The sequence below is a fragment of the Terrapene carolina genome, unplaced genomic scaffold, assembly GCF_002925995.2.
Source record: "Terrapene carolina triunguis isolate 2854851 unplaced genomic scaffold, T_m_triunguis-2.0 Scaffold18, whole genome shotgun sequence".
NCBI classification, from domain to species: Eukaryota; Metazoa; Chordata; order Testudines; family Emydidae; genus Terrapene; species Terrapene triunguis.
The window spans coordinates 1,538,265-1,548,127 of NW_020664369.1; positions in this window are offsets into that span (position 1 = coordinate 1,538,265).

Consider the following 9,863-nt stretch of genomic DNA (forward strand, 5'->3'; position numbering starts at 1 on the left):
TAACTTCTTTTCCTCACCTGCAGATTATAGTGATCTCAGCCTAAGAAGCCCTGGAATGTGATTCCTTCCCAAGACATGCTCAGTTGAGACGTAATGACATTGACTTGGTGTGTAAAAGAAAGTAGTAAGAAGAGCATGGAATGGATTTTATTAACACTATCGAGCTGCTTGTGTATGATTTTGTGACTACACATATTGGTGACTTCTTTCTCTGAATGTCACTGTAATTGGCAGTGAAAGTTGCTAGATTTGTCACTGGTCACTTTGACACTTATTTTCTCACTAGGGAAACCAAAAAGTCGCCAAATCTAGTAGCTAAACCGGCAACACACTTTTTAAATGCAACTATAATTTGGATTGGATCGAATAAGGACAGAAGCTGACTGAGAAAGAGAAACTGGTGGAGTCCACTGCCCCCTCAAAAGGTCATTATCCATTATGTGAGTTCTACAGATGCATTTGAAAGAGATGTGATGGCCTTGTCTACACTGAAATTTGTAAGGAAACCTCCAGCCATTTCTTTGAGCAGGATTACATGACCTGAGGACTAAAAAATTAGCAGTCGGTTTAAGCAGTGCCCCTATTACTGCAATGGTGGGAGATGTCCCTAAAAATCTCATCAGTCTAGACAATGCTGTAGATGATGGAGTGTTGTCTGTACTGACGTAAAGTGAGATCTCAGGCTTTGACATGTTGTGGAATGTTTACTTCTTGTAAGAATTTTGTAGAACTTTGAATTATAAAATGCCTGCGGTGTTTGTATGAAGGACATTATGTACACAACAGACATTGTATAAAGATGTCCATAACCCACTCTAAGTTTAGTTTCAGCAAAAGCTACAAAAAGAGATCCCAATGTCTTCTGAATCTCACTGCAAACAGGCTCCCAGAGCAGTTGTAATGGGACAAAAATTACATGAATTCCAACAGATCCCATTTGTTCAGTCAATGTAGTGAATTTTTGAAATGCCTCATCATTTTTTCCCCTATGCAAACTGCAGGCCTGTCAGTTCTCACACTCTTTACTAATACAAGCCCAGTAATTCTTTATCTGTCCCTCACAATCATCACTAGAGTTTTCTGTTCATACTAGAAAGATTAAAAGGAAAATCACCCAAGAATATAGGAAGGAACTATCAGCTGTGTAATATGATTGGTTAATTGTTACAGAATTAACAGAAAAGAACAGTGCTTTAATCTGTATATGTAGTGTGCTAATAAAAATACTCTAGTTCATTTGTCTCTTTGAATGAATCCAGCTTAAGTTTTTGATTAAAATTCATGTTCTGAATCTGTGGTAGCTAAGTAACATGCAACCCCTGATTTCTTCCTTCCACATATCCATGAGCTGTTTGGTTCTTCTGAATGGTTGAATCACAAATTGTTACTGTTCATTAGAGATGGCCAGATTTTTTTTTTTAAGGGTTTGACATTTCAGTGAAATATAGAAAGAAATTCTGGAGAATTTTTTCTAGGATTTTTTTGTTTTAACCTTTTTGCTACCAGTTGTACCCACACATATGTGAATGCAAACCAGCTAAATGTGTACACAATTTGCAGTTTTGATTTGCAATTTGAATACTCTTGTTACCAGCAAAAAATGCAGCTCAGTAGCTCAAAGTTTCAGAAAGTTATGAGCAACCGGAGATAAGTTCTTAGGGTAAAATCCTGGCCCCATTGCAGTCAATGACAAAACTCCTATTGACTTCAATGGAGCCAGGATTTCACACACGGAGTGGAAACATTTTGGCAACCTCTACTATAGCTGTTACTATGCATTCAAAGAAATGCAAAGAGGATTTCACTTGTGTGCAGTCTAATGATGAGAGGCAAAATTCTGCTGTCCATTATGCAACAGTGTAAATCCAGAGTAAATCCATAAACAGCTCCAGTGCAGTTACTCTAGACTTGCCCTGGTGTTCATGAGAACCAAATTTTGCCCAAGAAATTATATTTGATTACATTTTGCAATAAATTCCATCCTGATGTAGAGTCCAATTCTTCACTCAAGCTAAACTCCCTCGTGAGTGAGCAATGAAAAGATTTCAGAGGTAATCTGCTGTTCAGTACTTAAGCAACATTATTTTCACCTCTGAGGTTTCAAAAGCCACTAGGGTTATTTTCAGGGCCTCGTATATTAAATTAATGCTAAACCCAAAGTCCTGCCCGCCATGGAACTTGATTGGATTTGGACAAAGAATGTAGCTTTTTGGAGTCATCCAGGCTGTAGATCATTTTTTCCCCATGTAATCATGACTGTGGGGATGTAAATCATGAGAATTACAATAGAGAGACTGATGAATGTGCACCACAGGAACTCACACTTCAATCCACTCTTGGACCATCACTGCAGAAAGTCATTTCCGTTAGTTGTGTTTCCCCCTTTACAGACCCACTGGAGTGTGCTGTCTGTGATGAGATGCTAACGTGCCCCATTTTTCTTTGTTTTGTATCAAAAAATGCTTTTTTTCCTTTTAACTGTAAAATAATGCCTTCTAATTGTCTTCGCTTTAAAGTTTTCCTATCAGTTTTCTATCCACTTAAGATCGTGCTCTTAATAATTAGATGTGAAGCAAGATCTGGTGTGTAAGTATAAAGTCTACAAGGGCCTGGGAATTCAATTCTCTCAATATTTATGTTTAGCATTAAACACTTCATGCAAAAATAATGACTTTGGCTCCGGGGATTTCCCTCCATTATCTCAAAAACTGTCCTTACATATGCTCCAGGACCTCCATCTAAATATAAAAGGGGATTAGGGTGTAGGTGCAGTAAACTCTGTTTTAGATCAAATAGGAGAAGCTGAGATCTCTTTGAACTCTTTGCCAGCTTACTGAATAGTCTTAAGGTTTCCTCCTCTCAGTCATCATTGGAAGATAAGAACTGACCTTTTTCTAAAGGGAAATTGAAGTCAATTATACATATTAAAAAAAACCCTACATCAGGGAGCCCTAAATTCTTCTCTCCCCAAAACCACATCTTGAACTGAAATTCCAAGCCCCCTCAACCTTGTTAAAAGTGCATCATAATCTTTTCTAACAATTTTGCTATGCATAACTTGATGGTCTAGGAGTTTGACTTTAACAAGTCCTTCATGATGTCAGATTAAAATCTTAAATTGGCATGGGCGAAGAAGTCCCGGTTGCTGGAATAGGTAAAGGGATGCAAGCTACTCCAGTACTACACTGTCTCCAACTTTCCTCTTATCAATTTTAACTCCTTCAGACTTGCAAAGGTCAAATCCACTGACATTTTGTTCAATTTCTATTGCCATTTCACAAAAAGAAAAGCGAGGATGTGCTGGCAAGCCAAAGGGCACGTAGAGCACGGGGCTTTGCTGGCAACATGGCATTATGGCCATTGACCTTATCACATTTAGTTTTGTTTCAGTTATTGTCATTTTTCTCATTTCAACACCCAGAATAACAGAACATAAGAAAAATTCTTCCTCGTGAATTACTTAAGGTCACCTTATTGGGCCACCCCATAAGAATAGCAGCAAAGATGAAAAATACCCTTCTAAGTAACATATAGGGCTCAGGACCAATGAAACGGTCTATAAAAGACAAAGCCAGAGCTGCCAGTGAGATTTAAGAAGCAAAAGACTCCAAGAAAGTGCAACAGAGTTCTTGGTCACACCTGTCCACATCAGCACTAGACTCTAAAATAGCTGTCTCTTTAAATGCGGTTTTTAGAATCACAGAATCATAGAATATCAGGGTTGGAAGAGACCTCAGGAGGTCATCTACTCCAACCCTCTGCTCAAAGCAGGACCAACCCCAGCTAAATCATCCCAGCCAGGGCTTTGTCAAGCTGGGCCTTAAAAACCTCTAAGGATGGAGATTCCACCACCTCCCTAGGTAACCCATTCCAGTGCTTCACCACCCTCCTAGTGAAATAGTGTTTCCTAATATCCAACCTAGACCGCCCCCACTTCAACTTGAGACCATTGCTCCTTGTTCTATCTGCCACCACTGAGAACAGCCTAGCTCCATCCTGTTGGGAACCCCCCTTCAGGTAGTTGAAGGCTGCTATCAAATCCTCTTTCACTCTTCTCTTCTGCAGACTAAATAAGCCCAGTTCCCTCAGCCTCTCCTCATAAGTCATGTGTCCCAGCCCCCTAATCATTTTCATTGCCCTCCACTGGACTCTCTCCAATTTGTCCACACCCTTTCTGTAGTGTGGGGCCCAAAACTGGATGCAATACTCCAGGTGTGGCCTCACCAGTGATGAATAGAGGGGAATAATCACTTCCCTCGATCTGCTGGCAATGCTCCTACGAATTCAGCCCAATATGCCACTGGCCTTCTTGGCAACAAGGGCACACTGTTAACTCATATCCAGCTTCTTGTCCACTGTAATCCCCAGGTCCTTTTCTGCAGAACTGCCACTTAGTCTGTAGCGGTGCATGGGATTCTTCCATCCTAAGTGCAGGACTCTGCACTTGTCCTTGTTGAACCTCATCAGATTTCTTTTGGCCCAATCCTCCAATTTGTCTAGGTCAGTCTGAACCCTATCCCTACCCTCCAGCGTATCTACTTCTCCCCCCAGCTCAATGTCATCTGCAAACTTGCTGAGGGTGCAATCCCTCCCATCATCCAGATCATTAATGAAGATGTTGAACAAAACTGGCCTCAGGACCAACCCCTGGGGCACTCCGCTTGATACCGGCTGCCAACTAGAGCGTTTCCCTCTTCTTTATGAAAAAACATCTGAGTGATGCACAGAACCAGCCTTTGCCTATTTCCAAGACTTTCCAAACACAGAGGCACTGTACACTCAGCTGCTCAGATGCCATGCTAATGGGCAACCGTATAAAAACCTGGGTCGATAAATAGATCTGCAGGAGGGATGTGGCATGTCAAGGATATATGGGAACATATTACTCACCACTGAATTGTAGCACTCTTTTGTGTGGAAACAGAGCTATTGGTTAACAGCGCAGAACAACAAAGCACCCCAGAAATTTTTCACATGGTACTGTCCACTGCCCCTCTCCCGGCAGGCTCTCCAGTGCGGACATTTACTGCAGCTCCCCATACTTGCAGCAGGTCTTCAGGCTGTTGCTGAGTGAGTCCTGCAGCCTGGGCACAACAAAGGGGATAGGGGCTGCTGTCAGCAGGGCAAGGTTAGGCTGGCCCAGGGGGAAGCCCTAGTGCAGGAACCAGCCCCACAGCAGCAGCAAGGAGGAGCAGCATTGTCCACCACACCGCCTACCCAGATTTGGCCCTGCTGTCCCACTATCGTGACAACTGGTAGTAGGGCCAACACTGAGTGAGTGGCACTACAACCTGGTGCATGGGGGTTGCAGTGTTGCTCCCCTCTGTCATGATGAAGGGGGCACAAGGCAAAACTTGCTCCTCCTTACCACTGCTTTTGGGAGTGGCCAACACTGATGAGTTGGTATCCCTGCCAGGGGGTATGTACCATGAGTAACGTGTATGGCTGGGGGCGCCACTGCACTGCACAACAGTTTAGGACAGAAAGGGAAGCGGGATACCTTGTTCTGGGGGCAGAAAGCCGTACTTAGTTGGAAATGGACCAGGATATAGCAGCTAACATCTTGACTCTGAAGAAAGGTGTCGCTGAACTCCTCCTGACCAGAGGACTTTAGCTTTCAGGAACACAGCATCTCCCAAGCCCCCATCCCTCTCCGGTCTATGCCTATTTCAGTCCAGGTAATGTTCCAGTTATATTAAGGAATGAGATTTAAGTCTGTGCCAGGCCATTAGCACAGGATGCCTAAGGAATTTCCTCAGCCAGAAAGAAGATGAGTAAGTTGCAAGCAATCCCCCATGCAGGGTATCTGCTCTCTTGGCCGAGCATCCCTCAGGGCAAGGCAGCGGTGCTCGGGTTGCCATGGGAGTAGAAAGCGAAACACACTAACAGCTGTGGGACGGCTGAGGGCGGGGCAAGCTTAAACTGGGTCCGAGGCGAGCTCTGAGCTAGTCCCGGCGGATGAGAGAGCGTTAGGACAATGTTTTCCGAACGTTGGAGTCGCGAGGATTCGAAAGGAAGGTCTGAGCTTGGGGGCGCGGAATGCTGAGCCGCTGTGATGGCATCCGGGCTAAAAATTGACCAGGAGCGGGACTGGCTGGTCAGGAGAGGTGGGACAGAAGAGAGGAATGAATTGCAGACCGAGTGCATTTCATTTCTCACAAGCACTAATTAGTTCTTGATGTCACTGAAAGGCAGAACATGTTGCAAAACAAGGGAAGTAAGTTTCCAGGGTGGGAGAGAGAGGGGGGAAATCTGGTTGCGCAGGGAGAGAGGTTTTTTTGGTGTTGGGCTTTTTGTCTGTTTTGTTTTTGAGCTATTGCTAGGGTGACCATATTTCCCAAAGGGAAAATGGGACACCATGGTGGGCTGGCCCAAGCCCTCCACCCCCCAGGCGGGGCTGGCCCAAATCCCCCTCCTCACGCGGGGGGCAGATAGGACTGGTGAGCAGAGATGCACATGCTAGGCTGACTTTGTTGAGGGATCTGTGTGGTTTGGCAAGTCTTTGAGGGGGTTGACTCAGAAAGAGGGTGGTTCTCACTCACTCAAATGTTTCTTCAGAAAGAAGAGGTAAAAACTGCACTTCGTTGAGACAGTTCTCTGAGATTTATTTATTTATTTTATTACTGGAAGAGGTTTAGGAGAATCTAGCTGTGAATATTAAACACTGTGGCTGCCTTAATATTGCTTAATATTTTATACTTTCTCTAGTTTGTATTGACCTCCAAATTTCCCCCTCTGCAATCTGGATTAAAAACAAACAAAACCTTCCCAAAATACTGGCAGTAGGCCTGAAAAAAGGTGAGGGCTTCTTCAAGGGCAAACCATTTTGAAGCAGGCATATAGATGGGAACATAGGTAACGGAGTGCTGGGGGTGCTGCCTCATCATCTGGCTTGAAATAGTTTCCATTTTATACAAGGTTTACAGTTTAGTTAAATGGCTCTCAGTATTCCACACTATACAAATTGTTCCAGCACCGCTGGATGGGAAACCTAATAAACTTGGTGGAAAGGGATGAGAGGTGTATTGTATAGAATCTTAGCACCTTGCCCACACCTATGCGTTTGCAAGTCAAACTCTTTAATATATTTCTGTTGCTAAACTGCTAGTTATAATAGCGATTTCTGGACGTGTTTCCCGCTCTTCCCCCACACACACACACACATCCCCCCCGAGAGCTACCCATAATGCTAGAATTCTAGGTGCTTATTTTGGGGACTATATGAATAATCAAGTGGCTCATTTATTCCAGTGTAAATCTGGAGTAACTATATTTACGTCTTTGGTGTTACTGCAGATTTGCCCAGTATAAATGAGACTGGAATCTGGTGTCTTAAATTTGGTCCTTATCCCTGGTATATTTTAGCTTAGCGCCTAACTTATGTCCCAGCACTTTATAAGGTACATGGTGAAATTTACTTTTAGCCCTGTGTTTAGGGCCACTAGGTCCTATATATGGACCCAAGGGACTAATGTATTATTTGCCATGTGTAAAGGTTGCAGAACTGGGCCCTCTTAAAATCCTTTCCCTCTGTAAAGGAAAGGGCCTCGTGCACTGTTACATGGACTTGATTCTTCTCTCACATGGGTGAATCAGGAGTAACTCCACTGAAGTCAATGGAGTTACACTGGTGTGAAACTCACATAAGTGACTAGAGAACCAGGTCCTGTATATAGAAATAGGTCAAAAATATTTCTGCCTGAAACCTACTGCCGTGTTGGAAATCTAAACTCTACTACTGTTTCTGACTCAAACTAGAAATATTACTTAAAGCTAAATATAATAATTCTTCTGTGGTATCATCAGAACAATCATTTCTACTTTCAAAGCACGAAGGAGCCAGTATAACTGGAAATATTATGTTCTGGGAATTCCTTGCATTCAGACTATCTAGCAACACTTTATCTCTGTTCTTTTATGACAAGAATCCATAAATACTCCCCAATAACTGCAATTTATGGACTGACCCATTCTTTTTTATTATGTCGTATAACTGCTTTCCTGTTGAACGATGAAGCTTTTTAGAGAGTATTTCAGAAACGTAAGTTCCTCAACTGTTAATAGAATATGTGCCCAGCCTGCCCTGGGATGCACTGGTGCAACTTGCCATTTAAATACCAATATGATAGGTGAGTTGAAAAGACCAAAGACAGAGACTTATGGCCTTATTCTTACCTCCTCTGACCTGGTATAGCCAGTTACACCTGTGCAACATGAATGCAGAGAAGTAACTATTCTCATTTACTAGCATTTTACACGTACTTTGCATAGGTGTAATGACTGCACAAGGTGCCAGGTGATGGAGAATCAGGCCCAGCGATAGAAGCTTCCACTGAGTAAGGTCTTCTCTGAGTAACACTGGTCTTATTTTTGTACAGAGGCCTGTTTCTGATACCTTTACTCATACTGAATGCACCTGATTCCATGTGTGGTGCGTGTCATTGATTTCAGTAGGAATGATCATGAAGTCAGGTGCCATTCAGCATGAGTAATGCTATGAGAATCTGGTCCAGAAGGGATCTAGACACTATGGGTTAGGTGGGCTGCTAAGCAAGGCAATGGCAGAGTAGCTGGCTGGGTGCCTAGACAGGAGTAAACTGCTGCACTAAAGGGAATGAAGGAGCTTATTCCCCCGACCCACAGCATGGGGGAGAGCAGAGAAGGTGTTTTGGTTGAGAGTCATAGTTAGCTCCGCCATCCTAAGAACAGACCAGAGCAAAATGCTGCCCCCTTACACAGAGCAGATTGTAACTTTACAGTCTAGCCCAGTTCTGCCACCCTTTAGTTTACACTGAGGTGCACTACCATGAGTACTGCTATTGACTCCAATAGAGCTATTGGTACTTATCTGAGTAAGTGCTACTCAGCGTCAGTAAGGACATCAGAATTGGACCCTGTGTAGAATTGTGTGTTACTTGCAATAGTTGATTATTGTACAAACACCTAGAACAGTGCCGAATAGAGCTATTTTAGCTGGTTGCCATAACATCAGCTGTGGTAGGGAAAGCACAGATCTGGGGAGGAATGTGATGGAGGAACTGTGTGGGATTGTTTTGTTTTAAAATGTGTCTGCTCCATTCTGTTACACCACATCTGTGTTGCTGTACCTCACTTGATGTCAATGGGAGTACACGGGTCTAAAATTAGTGTCACGGAGGGAAGAACTGGCCTACATACATGAATGGTTTAGAATTTATACAGCACTTTTAAATTTTTTCTTTACAAAAGCTTTTCTGGTTATTTCTACCAAGTGTGCCACCCCCATGAGAAGTGTGGGGTCCCTGTCTGTGGGTATTGATGACAAGGGTGTTCATTATGATAGCAGAGTGAAAGTGCTGAGTTACAGAGAGAGGTTCCTATGGGTTATACTGGCTTCCTGAACTGCTTGACTTCTCAAACAAGAGACAAAAAGGACCAGCTATACATCTGTTGATTTTTTTTTCCACTCCCCCACCCCTTCTGGCATTTTGTCCTTTGGCAGAAAAATGTAGCACTGCATCCTATTCTCAGTGGAGAGAGGGAACAAGCCCAATTAAGGATGGGGCCTGAAAGGGAGCGGAATAACATACTAGGATTTGCCCTTGTGACTGAACTCTTAGGGCTTGTCTACACAAGCATTTAGTTTGTGGCAATCTGAGATGTGAATCTACACTCCACTAACCTGCCACATGCTAACTGTCCACGTGGACCCTGATGACGTGATCTACCCTGCTTTAGAACGGGAGTGGGTTAAAGTGCTCTAACAAACTTAATGCACATCAGCAGGGCCCACCCGGACGGTTAGTGCAGAGTAGATTCACACTGCAGATTGCTGCGAACTAAGTGCTCATGTAGACAAGCCCTTATTCTTCAACTTTCTTTCT